Below are 19,637 nucleotides of genomic sequence, written 5' to 3'. Positions count from 1 at the left end.
AAGCCTCAGCTTATTCTACCTTGAGAGTTTATATCATCTTTCATTTTTAGTATTTACCCTGTTGATTTTTTCTGCATTTTCTTCCAGTCACGCGGTGTCTTTTTTGTTTTATGGGGACCAACTGTTAACACATTTCCAAATAAGGTATGATCAAGTCTGTACAAGTTCCATACAACTTCTCTGCTTTTTCACTATCCGTTATACAGCACAGAAACAGACCTCTCGTCCATGCCAACCAGCTGTCCTAAGCAGAACTAGCCCTAATTCCCTGTGTTTGGCCCATATCTCTCTCAACCTTTCTAATCCGTGAATCTGTCCAAATGTCTTTTAATTGTTGTACTTGCTACTACCACTATCTCTGCACCATCCTCTGTGTGAGAACATTGCCCCTCACGTCCCTTTTAAATATTTTCCCCCTTACCTTAAAAATGTGCAGGTCAGGTGAATTGGCCATGCTAAATTGCCCACAGTATTAGATGCATTAGTCATAGGCTAGGGAAATGGGTCTGGGTGGATTACTCTTTGGAAGGTTGGGGTAGACTTATTGGGCAAAAGGGCCTGTTTCCATACTGTAGGGAGTCTGATCCAAAAAGAAAGCAATGCACCCAGTGCAAATCCTTTTGACACACCACTGGTTACAGGCCTTCATTCCAAAAATAAAAACCCTCCTCCACCACCCTCTGTCTCTTACCTTCCAATCAATTTTGTATCCAAATGGCTTACTCTCCCTGGATTCTACATGAAGAGAAAGTGAGGACTGGAGCTGCTGGAGATCAGAGTCGAGGGTGTGGTGATGGAAAGCACAGCAGGTCAGGTGGCATCCGAGGAGTAGGAGAATCAGTGTTTCGGGCATCAGCCATTCATCAGAAATCAGATTCCTGATGAAGGGCTTATGCCCGAAATGTCAATTCTCCTGCTCCTTAGTTGCTGCCCGACCTGCTGTGCTTTTCCAACACCACGCTCTCGACCATGGATTCTACATGATCTTAGGTTGCTAAACAGTCTACCATACAGAATCTTGTCGAACTCCATGCTGAAGTCATTATAGACAACATTTGCAACTCTTCCTTCAACCTTCTTTGTCACTTCTTCAAAAAACAAATTCACATTAGTGAGACACAATTTCCCATTGCAAAGCCAGGGCTGACTCTCCCTAATCAATTCTTGCCTTTCCAAATGTTAAGTATAGCCTGTCCCTCAGAATCTCCTCCAACACCTTATCCACCACAGACATTAGACTCACTGGTCTATACATCCCTGGCTTTTCCTTCCCAACTTTCTTAAGTAATGGCACAACATTAGCCAACATCTCACCCGTGGCTATCAATGATGCAAAATATCTCAGCTAGGGGCCCAGCAATCTTTTCTTCAGCTTCCCACAAAGTTTAGGGTACACCTGATCAGGTCCCAGGGATTTATCCACTTATACTTTTTAAGATGACTAGCACCACCTCTTCACTAATATGGACATTTTTCAAGATAATCATTATTATTTCCCCACATTCTATAGCTTCCATCTCCTTCTCCACAGTAAGTACTGATGTAAAATACTCATTTACTGTCTCGCCCATTTTCTATGGTTTCACACACAGATGTCTTTGTTGATCTTTATGGGACTCTATTCTCTCCCCAGTTACTCTTTCTCCTTTAATGTATTTGTAGAAACACTTTTGATTCTCTTTAAACGCTATTGCTAAAGAGATCTCATGTCCCCTTTTACTCTTCTGATTTCCCTCTTAAGTGTACTCCTATTGCCTTTATATTCTTCTTGGGATTCACTCAATCCCAACAGCGTATACCTGTGTTGTCTGGATCAGGCTGAATCTAAGACCCTACAGACTCCTCGACCAGTGTAGACAATATTAATTTACTCAGGCACCTTAACATGTATCAGGAGAGGACTACACAGCAAGAGTCTGCAGTCAATGAACCGTGGGCGGCACGGTGGCACAGTGGTTAGCACTGTTGCCTCACAGCGCCAGAGATCCGGGTTCAATTCCCGCCTCAGGCGACTAACTGTGTGGAGTTTGCACGTTCTCCCCGTGTCTGCGTGGGTTTCCTCCGGGTGCTCCGGTTTCCTCCCACAGTCCAAAGATGTGCAGGTCAGGTGAATTGGCCATGCTAAATTGCCCGTAGTGTTAGGTAAGGGGTAAAGGTAGGGGTATGGGTGGGTTGCGCTTCGGCGGGGCGGTGTGGACTTGTTGGGCCGAAGGGCCTGTTTCCACACTGTAAGTAATCTAAAAAAAAGTCACAATTTTATTTGAAGACAACAAAGGTTCAGAGTTAAATGCTACAATTCTAACAATTCTATTTCTAGCTAGCTGATTCTTTAGAAACTTGTAACTTTTGTTCTGAAGCTGTCGCAGTGTTTTTTGATTTATGTATCTGTACCTCTAGCTCTTTCCAGCGCAATTAGACAAACAATTGTTCATCTACTAAAATCTTGCAGTTAGCATAACTGAAATTTGTTTAGCAATTACACAAAGTGAATTTTATTAATAATTCTTTTATGGAAAAACTACCAATTTCTTATCAAATATAAAACTAGATTAAGGAATGAGCAAACAGGAGTCATGGGTGAACAACAGATAGTCATCTCAATGAAGAGGGATGTAGCTGAGACAATACCATAACAATCATTGGTCCACATTGGGTGTGATACTTACTGAGCTAAAAGAAAATAGTTGTCTGGGTTACCGAGTCATGTTAGGAGTGCTGTTTGCTACTGCAAATGATTTAACTGAAATAAGATACCATGGTGAGTAACAGGAAGATTGATGCAATAAGCAGGAATTATTGTTTTAAATATTGTATGTTGCATTTAACAGACAGGACATTGTGCTGCTTAACAGGGAGCTGTAGCTCTGTTTAATAGAGAGCACATTACTTTGTTATTGTGTTTAACAGATGGTGTCTGGTTATGTTAGTGGAGAGCTTCTGACTGTGTTTAATGGAGTGCCTTTAGCTGTCTTTAACAGGAATTGTGGTATGTTCAAAGGGGTAGCATGGTGCAGTGTCTAATGGGAAGCTTATCGCTGTATATGACCTCCTCCAGATGTCCCCAGTGTCACAGATGCCTGTCTTAATCAAATTTGATTCACTCCACATGATGTCAAGACACTGGATAATGCAAAAGATATGACAATGTTCTAGCAATGGTACTCATCTTCCAGAAATTGTTGAACTCCTGCTACAACACTGGCATCTACTAAGTGGAAACTTGCCCAAGCATGTTCTGTGCACAAAAAGCAGAACAAATCCAACCCAGCAAATAACCATCCCATCAGCTAATTCTCTGCTGGGATTAAGAAGTGACTGAGGACGACTCTGGGATAATTCAGCTCAGTCACCATGACTGAGAACGGGATCTTGAAGGACTTGGTGTCAAAGAACTTCTGTGGAATCGACTTCCACCACTCTCACAGGCAGTGCATTCCAAGTCCTAACAACTGTCTGAATAAAAAAGTTTCCCTTCAGCACGTTCATACTTCTGCTGACAGTTTTGAAATTTTGACCCCTGGTTACTGACATACCCACTAGTGGAAACAGAATTGTTCAGAATATCTAATCATCCTCCATTTATATCAATTAATTCTCTATAAGTATACTCTATTTATATCAATTAGTCTTTTGTTTATATTCATTTTTAAGAAAGCCAGAAATATTTATGGTAGAGGGGCTACCCAGAGTTGTTAAGTGGCAGTATTCAGTTCTGTCCAGCAATAGAAAAGGGGCTTATTGCACAGCTTTGAATCCGTCAGTTAGGACAGATTGGGGTCGCTGAGATGAAGTTTAAAGGTTTCAGTTGGTTGTAAAAGGAGGCGGCCTAGAACAGATACAGACTTCACGTGCAATACTGTTGGTAACTGCTGCCAAAAATAACTGAATTCTATACCTTTCTGGGTGAGTTTGAAGGAAAGTCCTAGGAGCCATGGGGGCTCAGAAAAAGTTAATGGCATTGATGATTCTGAGAACACTGAGGGAGCTATGAATGGACATTGAAAGGCACATGAGTATTTGCAAGTTGCAACTGAGCAACTTCCTAGCGCAGAAAATAAAAGGACAGATTTAGGTTTTTGAAGCTAGCTGTCCGTGAAGAACTGGAATTATGCTTGTGAGTGGGTACTGAGTCCAAGGAGCATGTGGCAGGAAAGGAGGGTGATCAAACAGATCAAGAGCAATTGCTGATACATTGTAAGATGGTACAGCTCTTGAGAGAGTGTGTCAGGACCATATCAGCAAAAGTGAAGAATTGTAACCCATTTTATTTGTAATGAGCTTGATGACCTATTGTGTCATTTAATGCCTCTGGGGGAGTTGTTGAGAAATTGTGGAATCAGTTTTGCTGAACTCTGCTACTTTTTGATTTTCTTCATTTACACATTAGATGAAGGAACAGGAAAATGAACTAAATGTTTATAGCAATGACATCATGTCTTCCAATACTGGTTACCACACAGTATGCTCTGCAGAGTCAGTGGCATCATTGCCAGTACTTAGTTTGCTATTTGCCCCTACATTTGAACCAAAGCTTTCCATGTCTGTGGCGGTGGCTGTGGTTCTAACCAAGACAGCCCAGCATTCAAGCATATTTTTTCTTAGCAGAATCATTGCTAAGGAAGTAAGAAATTAATAATACACTTGAGTGCATAATTATCATGCCAGGTCCATACTATTGATGAATGCTTGCTGTGAATTGAGGGAATTACAACTGAATAGCAAAGCAGCTCAATACATCAGTCCTGACTCATGGTGCCCTGTGAATGCAAGGCTTGCACTAGAACTCAGTCCAGAATTCAGTCTGACATTGTGCATCAATCTTTGAGGGTGCAGGGCATGCTGAGAGTGCAGTTGAAGAATGTAGTGCTGGAAAAGCACAGCCGGTATAGGAAGCTTCCGAGGTGCAGGAGATTTGACGTTCTGAGCATAAGCTCTTCATCAGGAAGTTAGCTGAAGCTTATGGAATCTCAGGTTTCATAAAGAGCGGTATCTAATAAAAAAGCAAGAAGATTAAGTTGAACCAGTGTATAGTTCTGGTTTTGTTGTAACCAGTGGGATCATGCAAAGATGGGGCCCTAGCAGTTCATTATCAATTTTTTGGGGGTAGGGATCAAATGTATAATGCAAATTTGAGATGATACAAAGCTAAGTGGCAATATGAGTTAAGAGGAAGATCATCGTAGTGTGGGGAAACAGGCCATTTGGCCCAACAAGTCCACTCCGACCCTTCAAAGAGTGACCAACCAGATGCATTCCCCTACCCAGTGTAGTAATCTCTCCATGCAGAGTAGCAATTTTCAGGATTGCTACCAGTGGCATGGGCTAGTGAGGCTAAAGATAGAAAGTGAGTTCAGGTGAACACAAGGCTACAGGGCTAGTGTAGAAGGAATATCTTCAGATATGTGGATCATTGGGATACCTTTTGGGGAAGGTGAGACCTGTACAAGAAGTTTGCTAGAGCTGTTTGGAAGGGTTTAAACTAGGTTGGCAAGGGGGTGGGAACCTGAGCTATGGATCAGATGATGGCGTAGTTAGTGAACAGCCAGATACAGCATTAAAGAGTCTGTGAGGAGGGATGGACAAAGGGCAAAGTTGCAGTCGGAGTGATGGGTAGAAGTGTGTCTATGTTAATGCAATAAGTATCAGGAATAAGGGTGACGAACTCCGAACATAGATCATTAGTTAGAACTATGATGTTGTGGCAGTTAAGGAGACTTGGATATCACAGGTGCAGAAGTGGTTATTGAATGTTCCAGGATTTAGATGCTTCAAAAGGAATAGCAGGGGAGGAAAAAGAGTTCGGGGGGTGGGATCGCTAACCAGGGATAGATCATAGCTGCAGAAAGGGAGATTATCTTGGAGGATTTGTCTACAGAGTCCATATGGGTGGAAGTCAGAAACAGGAAAGGAGCAGTCACTTTATTGGAAGTTTTCTAAAGACACCCCTCTCCCCAAATAACAACAGAAACATGGAGGCAGATTTTGGAAAGATACAGAAGTAATAGGGTTGTTGTCATGGGTGACTTTAACTTCCCTAATATTGATTGGAACCTCCTTAGTTCAAATAGTTTTGATGGAGTGTTTTTTTCTGCCAGGTGTGTCCAGGAAAGGTTCCTGACTCAATATGTAGATTGGCCGACTAGAGGGGAGGCCATATTGGATTTGGTGCTTGGCAACGAACCATGCCAGGTCTGTTTCTGTGCTCTACGTTTCTATGACTCTATGAAGTGTCAGATCTCTCAGTGAGGGAGCATCTCGGTGATAGTGACACAACTCCCTGACCTTTACCATACTCGTGGAGAGGGACAGGAGCAGACAGTATGGGAAAGTATTTAATTGGAGTGGGAGGGAATTACAATACTATAAGGCAGAAACTGGGGCGTCTTAGTTGCAAACAGATGTTCTCCGGGAAATGCATGGAAGAAATGTAAAGTTTGTTCAGGAAGCACTCCCTGATAGTGCTGGACAGGTTTGACCCACTGAGGCAAGGAAGGTAGATTGAAAGGATCTTGAGTGACAAGGGATGTGGAACAGCTAGGCAAGAGGAGGAAGAAAGCTTACTGAAGGTTGAAGAGGCAAGGATCAGGCAGGGCTTTTTAGAGGGTTACAAGGTAGCCATAAAGGGACTGAAAAATGGACATAGGAGAATTAGAAGGGGGCATGAAAAAGCTTTAGCGGGTAGGATTAAAGAAAACCTCATTTGAGGAACAAGAGGATAGCCAGAGTGAGGGTAGGGCTGATCAGGGATAGTGGAGGGAACTTGTGCCTGGAGTCAGTGGAGGTCAAGGAGATCATTCATGAATATTTTGCTTCAGTATTCACTACTGAGAGGTAACTTGATGTTTCTGAGGACAGCATGAAACAGACTGCTATGCCAGAACAGGTTGATATTAGGAAGAGGATGTACTGAAGATTTTGAAAACTATTAGGATAGATAAATCCACTGGGCCAGATGGATTATACCCTAGATTACTATAGGAAGCAAGGGAAGAGATTGCTGCACCTTTGACAATGATCTTTGCATCCTCACTTGTCCTCTGGGTTTAGTGCCAGATGATTGGAGGGTGGGAAATGTTATTTCCTTGTTCAAGAAAGGGAATAGGGATAATCCTGCCAATTACAGACCAGTCAGTCTTACATCTGTGGTGGGCAAAGTAGTAGAGAGAATTCTGACAGACAGGATTTATAATAATTTGGAAAACCATAGTTTGATTAGAGATAGCTAGCATAGCTTGGTGAGGGGCAGTTCATGCCTCACAAACCTTTTGAATTATTTGAGGATGTGACAAGGCACATTGATGAAGGTAGAGCAGTGGATGTGGTGTAGATGGATTTTAGCAAGGCGTTTGGTAAGGTTTCTCATTCAGAAAGTAAGGAGGCACAGGATACAGGGAAATCTGGCTGTCTAGATACAGAATTGGCTGGCATAAAAAAGACACAGGGTGGTAGTAGATGGAAAGTATTCAGCCTGGAGGTTGGTGACCAGTGGTGTTCTGCAAGGATTGGTTCTGGGACCTCTGCTCTTTGCTGTTTGTGATTTTTTTATAAATGATTTGGATCAGGAAGTGGAAGAGTTGGTCAGTAAGTGTACCGATGACATAAAGGTTGGTGAAGTTATGGATAGTGTGGAGGGCTGTTGTAGGTTGCAGTGGGGCAATGACAGGATGCAGAACTGGGCTGAGAAATGGCAGGTGGAGTTCAACCTGGAAAAGTATGAAGTGATTCACTTTGGAATGTTGAATTTGAATGCAGAATACAGGACTAAAGGCAGGATTCTTGACAGTGTGGAGGAACAGAGCGATCTTTGGGTCAATGTCCATAGACCCCTCAAAGCTGCCACCCAAGTTGATAGGGTTGTTAAGAAGACATATCGTATGTTCGTTTTCATTAGCAGGGCAATTGAGTTTGAGCGACGAGGTTATGCTGTAGATCTATAAAGCACTGCTTAGACCAAACTTGGAATATTGTGTTCACTTCTGGTCGCCTCATTATAGAAATGATGTGGAAGCTTTAGAGAGGTTCCAGAGGAGATTTACCAGGTTACTGCAGGGCATGCCTTACGAAGGTTGAGGGAACTAGGGCTTTTCTCATTAGAGCGAAGAAGAATGAGAGAAGACTTGATAGAGGTGTACAAGATGTTGAGAGGCATAGATAGAGTGGATAGCTGGAGACTTTTTCTCATTGCAGAAATGTCTATCACAAGGGGGCATAATTTTAAGGTAATTGGAGGAAGGTTTAGGGAAAGATGTCAGGGGTAGGTTCTTTACACAGAGCGGCGGAATGTACTGCCAGCAGCAGTAGTCGAGTCAGATTCATTAGGGGCATTTAAGCGATTCTTGAATAGGCACATGGAAGATAGTACATAGAACATAGAACATAGAACATAGAACAATACAGCACAGAACAGGCCCTTCGGCCCACGATGTTGTGCCGAACTTCTAACCTAGATTAAGCACCTATCCATGTACCTATCCAAATGCCGCTTAAAGGTCGCCAATGATTCTGACTCTACCACTCCCACGGGTAGCGCATTCCATGCCCCCACCACTCTCTGGGTAAAGAACCCACCCCTGACATCTCCCCTATACCTTCCACCCTTCACCTTAAATTTATGTCCCCTTGTAACACTCTGTTGTACCCGGGGAAAAAGTTTCTGACTGTCTACTCTATCTATTCCTCTGATCATCTTATAAACCTCTATCAAGTCACCCCTCATCCTTCGCCGTTCCAACGAGAAAAGGCCGAGAACTCTCAACCTATCCTCGTACGACCTACTCTCCATTCCAGGCAACATCCTGGTAAATCTTCTCTGCACCCTCTCCAAAGCTTCCACATCTTTCCTAAAGTGAGGCGACCAGAACTGCACACAGTACTCCAACTGTGGCCTAACTAAATGAAGGGTATGTAATTTAGTCTGATCTGGGAGTAGGATAAAAGGCCGACATAACATCAAGGGCTGAAGGCCTGTATTGTAATGTTCTATGTACCCTATTACTCTGCATTTACCCCTGACTAATGCACATTCCTGAACACTACAGGGAATTTAGCATGGCCAATTCACCTAACCTGCACATTTTTGGATTGTGGGAGGAAACTGGAGAACCCAGAGGAAATCCATACAGTCACGGGGAGAATATGCAAACTCCACACAGTCAGTCGCCCAAAGCTGGAATCGAACCCGGTCCTGGTGCTGTGATGCAGCAGTGCTAACCACTGAATCACTGATGTAAAGCGGCTTCAGGAAGATTTGGATAGAGATCATAAATGGGCAAAAAAACGAGGAAAAGTGTGATGCTGCCCACTTTGACTGAAAGAACAGATATGCCGAATAAACCTTAAATGGTAAGAGGTTGCAGAGTATAGATGTACAAAGGCACCTAAATGCTCTTGTCAGTAACTCACTGAAAACTGATATGCAGTGCAGCATGTTATTAGGAAAAGTAGCAGAATAGCCTTTATTTGACCTTTTTCAAGAAGATTTGAGTACATGTCGTTTCAATTCTATGACAGCTTGGTTTGACCTAACTTGGAGTACTGTGTATAACTTCAGTCTTGTTACCTCTGTAAAGTTATAATTGTCATAGAGGGAGTGCAGCAAAGAACAAAGAATATTACAGTGCAGGAACAGGCCCTTCGGCCCTCCAAGCCTGTGCCGATCCATATGCTCTGTCTAAATCTGCCGTCTATTTTTCAAGGATCTGTATGCCTTTGCTCCCTGCCCATTCATATATCTGTCTAGATGCATCTTAAATGATGCTATCATTCCCGTCCCTACCACCTCCGCTGGCAATACATTACATTTTGCATAAAGAACTTCCCATGTGTATCTCCCCTAGACTTTTCCCCTCTCACTGAGTAGTCGTGACCACTAGTAATTGAGTCCTCTACTCTAGGGGGAAAAAGTTTCTTGCTATCTACCCTATCTATGCTGTTAATGATTTTGTACCCCTCAATCAGGTCCCCCCTCACTGCCTTCTTTTCAATGAAAATAATCCTAATCTACTCAACCTGTTCTCAAAATTAACACCCTCCATACCAGGCAACATCCTGGTGAACCTTCTTGAAAGCATCCGCATCCTATTGGTAATGTGGCAACCAGAACTGTATGCAGTATGCCAAATGTGGCCAAACCAAAAGTCTGATACAACAGTAACATGACCTATTGTACTCAGTACCCCATCTGATGAAGGAAAGCTTGTCGTACGCTGCCTTGACCACTTTACTGACCTGCATTGCCACCTTCATGAACAATGGACCTGAACATCCAGATCTCTCTACACATTAATTTTTCCCAGGACTTTTCCATTTGCTGTATAGCTTGCTCTGGAATTGCATCTTCCAAAATGCATCACCTTGCCTTTGTCTGGATTGAACTCCATTTGCCATTTCTCTGCCCAACTCTCCAATCTACCTATATTCTGCTGTACTCTCTGACAGTTCCCTTCACTATCTCCTGCTCCACCATTCTTAGTGTCACCTGCAAACATGCTAATGAGGCAATCTACACCTTCCTCCAAATCATTTATGTATATCACAAGCAACAGTGGTCCCAGCACACATGCCCCAAACCCCATCCAACACTGCCCCCCACCCCCTCTCTGGGGCTGCTGGACTGAACACCAACAACAAGTCTTAAAATAACTAACACACACACACACACACACACACACACACACACAATATTGCGCAGCCACAGCCACTCAACTTTTTGCTGCAAACTTTTGACAGATTCCACCTTTACCCTGTACAGGACAATGTTGGAGAGATTATCTGGGGAATGGGGGTTTAGGGTACACCCCTGTGTAGAACTCCAGGGAAAGTGTGGGGAGAGAGAGAGAACAGGCAGTCCGTCATTTGGAGACGTGTCTGTTTAATCACTGTAAACAAAAGACGTGATCACTGTTGGACACATCTTTGTAATGTTTCCATTTGGATTTCGAGATCTCCTTCAGATAATCTGATTTTTGAATAACCAAGTTTCCTCTGTACACAGAAATACACACCAGTTTCTTGCTCAACAACAAAATTATCCATATAAACCCCACAATTCACATCACACAGGAAATCAAGTAGCAATCAAAGTAATGTTACAGAGCAAAAAGGGAGAGTTTAGCTCATCATGTCTGCTTTAGCTTGTTAAAAATTAGCTTGTGCCAATCTCCTGTTTTTGCCCCTTGCACATTATTACCCTGGGGACTGTTGCTGAACAAAGGGACCAAGGGGTGCAGGTGAATAGTTCATTGAAAGTGGAATTGCAGGTGGACAGGGTAATGCAGTTTGGCATGCTTGTCTTCATTGGTCTCTGCACTGAGTGTAGGAGTAGGGATGCCATGTTCCAGGATGTTGGTTAGGCCACTTTTAGAATACTTCACTCAATTCTGGTCTCCCTGCTATAGGAAAGACATTGTTTAACTTGAAAGGGTTCAGAGAAGATTTACAAAGGTGTTGCTGAGATTGGAGGGTTTGAGCTATACTGAGAGGCTGAATAAGCTGGGACTAATTTCTCTGGAGCATCGGAGGCTGCAGGGTGACCTTATAGAGGTTCATAAAATCATAAGGGGTATAGATAAGGTGAATATCCTAGATATTTTTCCCACAGTGGAGGAGTCCAAAACTAGAGGATGTAGGTTTATGGTGAGAGGAGAAAGATTTAGTAGGGACCTGAGGTACGTGTATGGAATGAGTGCCAGAGGAAGTAATGGAAGCAGGTATGCTTACAACACTTAAAAGGCATCTGAATGGGTACATGAATAGGAAGGGTTCAAAGGAATATGGACCAAAAGTAGGCAAATGGGACTAAATCAGTTTAGGATATCTGGTTGGCATCGACAAGTTGGACCAAAGGGTCAGTTTCCATGCTGTCTAACCCTATGGTTCCAAATGCCCTGTTGAATGACTCAGTTGTATCTGTTTCTATCACATTCCAGGAAATGCATTCCATATCCTAATTGCTCATTAAGTGAAAAAGCTTTTCTTCCTGTCACCCTTGCTTCATTTACCAAATGCTTTAAAGCAATGCCCTATTTTTGTTGTTCCTTTTATAAGCTGGAATAGTTTATTTTTATCTACTCTATCCACCCTGCTCATGATTTTGTAAACCTCTCTATCAGATCTATTCTCAGACTACTTGTCTCCAAGGAGAACAATCCCCTTTCTTCAATCAGTCCTCATAACTAAAGTTTCTCATTCCTGGAACCATCCTTCTAAACTATTTCTGCACTCTCCCCAGTGTGTTCACAGCTTTAAAGTGGCTTTGACAACTGTACACAATTCTCCAGCAGAGGTCCAGTAAGTGTCTTTTCCAGTTCAACATCATCTCCTTGCTGATGTACTCCAGGGATCCACTAGTAAAGCTCAGCACACTGTATGCTTTATTTACATCACTATCCATCAGTCCATCGTATACATTCAATACCCTTTGCTCCTGCATATTCTTCAAGATGGTAACCTTTTTTTATGCTGTTTATCTACATGTGCCTTCCGTCTCACATTTCGTTGCATTAAACTTTATCTGCAACCTATCTGTGCACTTCACCTACTTGTCAATGTCCTTTTGGAATTGTACACTGTCCTTTTCACAGTTTACAATACTTTCAAGTTTTGGATCATCTGTAAAGATTGAAATCTTTTCCTGCACACTAATGTCTAGATAATCAATTTATATAAGATAAAGTAAGAGTCCCAATACCAACCCCTCAGATAGTGGTTGTGTGAAAGAGAGGGGCAAACATTCCTCTAGCCATTGCACTGTTCTTCCTAACCATCACTGTTCCTTATCTAAACAACTTCTATCCAGGAATAGTCAACACATAGTCCTACATTTTCTTGAACCAGGTCTCTTATTGCCGGAGCACCATAATCCCACATGGAAATCTATGCATGTAACTCACCAAAATTATTTGTTATTCTCCATGCATTCACAGAAATGCACATTAACTGTGATTTTAAAAACTTAAATTTCTCCAACTCCACCTCCTAACTTGGGTAAGTAAATTATTTAATTGACACTCATTAACTAAGAAAGTATTTGGTGCACTTGCTTTCATTGGTGAGTGCATTGAGTATGGGAGTTGTGATGTCCATGTTGCAGCTATATAGACACTCCTAGAATACTGTGTTTAATTCTGCTCTCCTTGCATGTTGGTAAACTTGAAAGGGTTCAGACAAGATTTGCAAGGATGTTGCTTGGATTGGTGAGTTTGAGCTATGGGGAGAGGCTGAAAATTGGGGCACTTTCCCCTGGAGCATTGGAGGCTGAAGGCTGATCTTATTGAGATTTATAAAACCATGAGGGGCATGGTTAGGGTGAATAACTAAATTCTTTTACCCAAGGTAGGGGAGTCTAAAACTTGAGGACATAGGTTTACTTTGAGAGGGGAAAGATTTAAAAGGGACTTGAGAGACAACGTTTCTCGCAGAGGATGGTGTTTGGATGATATGGGTGTGTTCAAAGGAGGTTGTGGAAGCGGCGACAATTACAACATTAAAAGGCTTCTGGAAGTTTATATGAATAGGAAGGGTTTAGAGCATTATGGGCCAAATGCTGGAAAATGGGACTAGATCAATTCAGCATATCTGTTCTGCATAGACAAGTTGGACTGAAGAGTCTGTTTCTATGCTGTATAACTCTATTCTAATGCTAGCTATCCTGGGCTCTCCTAGTATTTTTTTGCACTCTGCTACTCCTCTCTAATGTTAATTCCTGAATCCCATACCCTTGCTGATTTACTTTAGTGCATCACAGTGACTGAGGAATCAGGAAGGAGGTGGGTGCTGTGTCTGGGGGAGGAGGTGGGGTGGAATTCACACCAGTGGGGGAAATCTGTGGGGGAGGGGGTGTATTAGAAATGCCATTTCATGTCAGGGGCTTGTCGAGTCTGATGATGTGAGACGGTCAACAGATCATAGCAGAAAAGCGAGATAGGGACTAGAAGGGGTGTAATCGAGTCAGGTTGGTAGGGTGGAAGATGGTGTGGAAGTTAGACTTAAGCTAGTCTAACTTGTTAACCCGAGCCCTCAGAAATTTTTGAAACTTCAAGATGCAGGAGATTTATCAATTGGAAATTTCAGAATCCCAGAAAATTCCCATGGAATTAGATTTCTGCACAGTCGCAATGCACAATTCCAATCTATCCTGCTCCAACACATTTCTGGCCAGTGGACTATCTGAGCCTCTTTACAGGGGAAGCAATGCAGAGAGGATTACCTGGAGACATTAAGTAGAGTTTAAAAGAATTAGAGGTGATCCTATTGAAACTGATATAACTGGTACAAATGACTGAACCGGCTCCCATTTTGCCAACCTTCTCAGGTAGTCACAGAATCATTATGGTGCAGAAGGAGATTATTAAGTCTTTTGTGCCTGCTAAATGAGCAAGCTGTTCAAATGAATGTCATGACTTAGAGCCATTTTCCTGCCTTTTTCCCCATATCCTTGTAGACTATTTATCTCTAAATATTCATCCAATGCCCTCTTGAACATCTCATTTGAACCTGCCTCCATCACATTTCCAGGCAGTGCATTCCATACCTTAGGGTGGACTGTGTGGACCATTACACTGTGTAAAAAAATGTTTTTTCACTTTGCATCTATTACTGTTGCAAATCACTTTCAAACAGAATTGTCTCATTCTTGATCCTTTTATGGGTGGTAATAGCTTCACCCTCTTGACTTTATCCAGTCCCTGCATGATTTTGAAAAATTCTATCAGATCTTCTCTTTGGCATTTTCTCTTCAAGGAGATCAGTTCCAGTGTCTTCAATTTGTCCTCGAAACTGAAGTTCCTCATCCCTGAATTATTCTTATAAATTGTTTCAACATTATTTCCAATATATTCACGTCCTTCTGATAGTGTGGTCATGCCCCAGAACTTTACTCAATATTGTAGCTAAGCTTTAACTATACCTTCTTCGAGTTCAACATCACTTCCTTGTTTTTGTAAACTATATGCCCCTATTAATAAAGAAGAGGGCACTTTATTTACTAGTCTCTCCACCTGTCCTTCCACTTACAAAGATTTGTACACATAGACACCTGAACTCCTGCTCCCCTGTTAGAATTGTGCTTTATTTTGGAACATTATTTATTGTTGCTTTTCAATGTTCTTCCAACCAAAGTGTCACTTTTGTTGGAAGAACTTGTCACTTCTCTGCTTTGAACCACATCTGCCATCTGTCTGGTCACTCCATTAACGTGTCAATGTCCTTTTAGAGTTCCATAGTTCTCTTCACAGTTTACACTTCTTCCATGTCCACATCATCTGCAAATTTTGAAATTGTCCCCCATACAACAAAATATAGATCATTAATATTTATTAGGAAAAGCAAGGGTTCCAATACCTGGGGACTTCCATTAAAAGACTTCCTCCAGCCCAAGAACTAACCAGTGACTATTACTTTCTGTTTCCTGTTACTCATCCAATTTTGTATCATGTTGCTAGTGACTTTTTTTATTCCAACATCACAGGAATCGTAAATGGCAGAGACAGTTTATTACTGATATTACTGACGGTAGTCTGAGAGAGAGTTTATTTTTGACAGTAGTCTGAGAGATGGTTTATTACTGACAGCAATCTGAGATAGAGTTTTTATTGACGGTAATCTAAAAATTTATTATTATTATTACTGACTGTAGTCTGAGGGTGGTTTATACTGATATTACTGATGTAATATGAGAGACAGTTTATGACTGGTATTACTGACTGTAATCTGAAAAATGGTTTATTACTGATAGTATTCTGAGAGACAGTTTATCACCGATATTACTGATAGTAATCTGAGAGTTTATTGCTGATAGTAATCTAAGGGATAGTTTATTACTGATGGCAATCTGAGAGATGGTTTATTACTGATATTATTGACAGTAATCTGAGAGACGGTTTATTACTGATGGTAATCTGAGAGATGGTTTATTGCTGACAGTAATCTGAGAGACAGTTTATACTACTGATGGTAGTATAAACTGAGAGATGTTTTATTATTAATATTACCTGCAGTAATTTGAAAGACTGTTTATTTCTGATGGAAATCTAACATACGGTTTATTATTGTTAATATTTTTATTTTCAAAGACATACTTTATTTATAAATTATTGACAAGTAAATACAATAAATGCAAAGTAATAAAATAAAGTGGTACAATTACAACATTTAAAAGACATCTGGATGGGTATATGAATAGGAAGGGTTTAGAGAGATATGGGCCAAGTACTGGCAAATGGGACTAGGATATCTGGTAAGCGTGGACAAGTTGGCCCGAAGGATCTGTTTCCATGCTGTACATCTCTATAACTCTATAACCTTCCCCACAAGTCTATTGTAGCAAATGCCTTCCAACACATACAAACAAATGGATTCACTTTAAAGTGCACTTAAAAGGAGATAGTGTCCAGTAGAAATAAATATTTAAAAGTAGATCTTTGGATGTTCTTAAGGCATTAAGTTTTAATCTGAGACCATGATTAGTTAGTTGATTTCATCACCTGTCAACATTAGGTAATATTGCAGTTATTTTGAACTCCTCAGTTTCCTGCTATTTTCTTAAAGTCAGTGTTGTCACCGGGTTTTCTTCTTAAGAGACAGAGAATCTTCTGTATGTTGTGTTCATTCCACAGTCTAAAATCTATTACCCTTGCTCTGACCTGTAAACTTCTGACCTATATATGTTAGGTATATCTTTCATGTATGCAGAAATTGTTTTCAGGCATTATTCTATTCCAACATGTGAAGATTCTCCTGAAGGTGTAAATCAAATGGGAGATAATGGTCTTTTAACACCTCATATTGGGTGGGGTGTGGGATTGTTGATTGGTCTCAATTCCCTTAGGTAAAAGCTCAGACTGGCTTTTGCATAATGTTAGTTTTATTAAACTTGGCCAATTTATGAGGGGGAAATGCAACATGCCATTTTAAGTCAGTGTTTTATGTTCCATCTGCTCCGTGAAAGTCATTAGTATTAAATTGGCTAATCGATTTCAAACATCAGTTGGCCATTTTCTATATCATCATCACAAAGCAAAAAATTCTGAAGAGGCTTGACTAGTTAAATGTTGACAAGATATTCCCTCTTAGAGGGAATCTCGAACTAAGGAGCATTTTTAATAATAAAGTGTTTCACATTTAAGACAGAGATGGAAATAATTTTCTTCTTTTTAAGAGAGTCTTTGGTGTTCTGTGCTATAAAGAGCACAGCAAGTGGGCCATTGAATGAATTCAAGGTTATTTTAAACAAATTTTTGATTAACATGGAGATTGAGATTAGGGGGCAGGTGGTCACAGAAGTAGAATTAATGTCACAGTCACATCTGCTATTATCTCATTGAATGGCAAAAAAGGTTTGATGAGTCACATGACTGCTCCAATTCAATATATTCTTGCATAAAAATAACTTGCTAGAGAAACTCAGCGGGTTTGGCAGTTTCTATGCCAAGAAAGCAGGGTTAACATTATGGATCCAGTGACCTTTCTTTGGAACTGGGATTAGCGAGCAAAAGTTGGTATATGCTGAAGACAGGGAATGTGTTTGGAGGAAGAGAGTGGTGGGGTGCAAAGGAGTAAGTAATAAATTGAGACCGAGTCTAGGAGGAAAGAAATACAGTTAGACAGACAAAGGGATGGATAATGGTAAGCCAGGGAGAAAGAAAAGCTGATAATGGGGACCATAAGTTGATGAAAATTGGTTGGTTGTGCTTAAAGCAACTTGTGTGATGACAGCATCTAGGGTGTGGGGATGTTTAAAGTACATAGAAGAACGTGTTCTGGCCTTAAAGTTATTAAACTCTATCCAGTCTTTAAGGCTGCAGCATCCCTACATGAAAATAAGATGCATCTCCCTCTTCTCTCCCTCTGGGGTCTGACTCCACATCTCGCTTACTCCTTCCACCCCACTCCCCTCTACATGTCTAACCTTTTCCTAGCTATTATCAGTTCTGAAGAAGGGTCACTTGATGCAAAATGGTAACTCTGCTTCCTCTTGACCAATGCTATCAGACCTGCTGAGTTTCTCCAGCAATTTGTTTTTGTTTCAGATTTTTAGTGATTGGGATCATGTTGATCTTGTTAACTGAGGTTCTTGATTTGGGGTTTTTGACCTGGGCCAATTGGGAAAACCTTTAGCTGACCAATGTAACCAGGAAATTAGAATTTCCTCAGTTGAACACTGACAGAGCTGACTGGCCACAGCCAGTGTACTATGCACTAGTAAATAAAAGGGTGACTCTGTGATGGGACCTGGCTGAGTTTCTGCTGAAACTCATTTTCATAGCACCAGTTGCAAGATTGCCCATGAACCAGTTCAATTAGACACTAGAATCAGCACCAGAAACAAATTTTTGCTTTGAAAGTATTTCCAAATTTAGTAAACTATGATAATTTGGTGCATGTGAAATAATTTAGCTCAAAATAGGTTATCAAAAAAAACTAATCAGTGTCAATTTAGTTCCATATGTAATCCGATTTCAAAGTGTCACAACCATCTATGCTAGGATGTAGGAGTCATTTTGCTTAAAAGCTTTTAAAATTGGTGTCCTTGGAACAAAAAAGATTACCTTCATGTTTCGAGCCTCAATAAAGTCTACATATAAGAGCAATTTGTGGAATTCCTCCCAAAACTCAAATATCTTATTGCTTGCATAAATGTTTTTTGAATTTTTTGAAGAGATCATCCAAAGTGTTATTGCCAAAAATGTATCCACAAATCCTGCTGTAGTTCAGCAATAGTAGATACAATGGAACCACAAAATGAGCCTTTTTGAAGATTCTCATTTGTTTGTAATGTGAAATACTGACCATTGGTCACAAAAATTAAGCACTCCATTTGAGGAATAAATAATTATAGATAACAAGCGTAGAACAATTCTTCAAATTGTCTAAAATATAGGGGGAAGAGAAAACAATGTTAAATGCTGCTGAAAAGAGAGACATGACATTAACACTTTTCATGTTACACTCATCGGGACAAATGCAAGAACGCCATTTTAAACCATCACAGCAATTTATAATCAAAGAAGATAACTCAGCTTTTTGGTTGGTAATTGCCCAAGGTATTGTCACGGAATTAGTACAAGAAACTAGGACAGATTCCCTAAGTTCCTGGGTAACTTAAAATGACATAAGGCTCGAGCACATTCCTTTAGTTTGCAGAAAACCTGGGTGTGACTGTGTGTCACTTGAGCATATTATCGTATTTATTAGCAACTCTGGATTCTTCAGTGACTGGAAATGCACAGCAGGTCAGGCAGCATCCGAGGAGCAGGAAAATCAATGTTTCGGAAACCTGATGAAGGGCTCCTGCCCGAGACGTCGATTTTCCTGCTCATTGAATGCTGCCTGACCTGCTGTGCATTTGCAGCACCACTCTAATCTTGACTCTAATCTCCAGCATCTGCAGTCCTCATTTTCACCTATTCTTCAGTGACTGTTCTTCAAAACCAAATCTAACAATAGAGGTTTTGTTTGCAGTTTTGCAAGTATGAGTTGGTTGAATATGGTCTGTACACTGCCTGTTACAAACAAGTGGAAGTACACATGGATTTCAGCAGCAAATCATTCGAATGCATGGCCTATGTACACATCACACAACTACTGAAGTCTTAAATTTCTTTTTTGTTAGTGCAGTGGGTATGACGTTTGTATATTTT

The 19,637-nt window shown here is 41.0% G+C and overlaps 1 protein-coding gene across 12 annotated transcripts in view; it reads left to right on the top strand.

Moving 5' to 3' along the window:
• rims1a (regulating synaptic membrane exocytosis 1a) overlaps positions 1 to 19,637 on the top strand; it is an 879,579-nt gene that overhangs the window by 678,652 nt on the left and 181,290 nt on the right. The window lies entirely within an intron of this gene.

The sequence above is a fragment of the Chiloscyllium punctatum genome, chromosome 3 (genome assembly GCF_047496795.1).
Source record: "Chiloscyllium punctatum isolate Juve2018m chromosome 3, sChiPun1.3, whole genome shotgun sequence".
Taxonomy (NCBI): Eukaryota; Metazoa; Chordata; class Chondrichthyes; order Orectolobiformes; family Hemiscylliidae; genus Chiloscyllium; species Chiloscyllium punctatum.
Note: the sequence above shows the minus strand (reverse complement) of the source record. Positions and strands in the feature narration are given on the sequence as shown.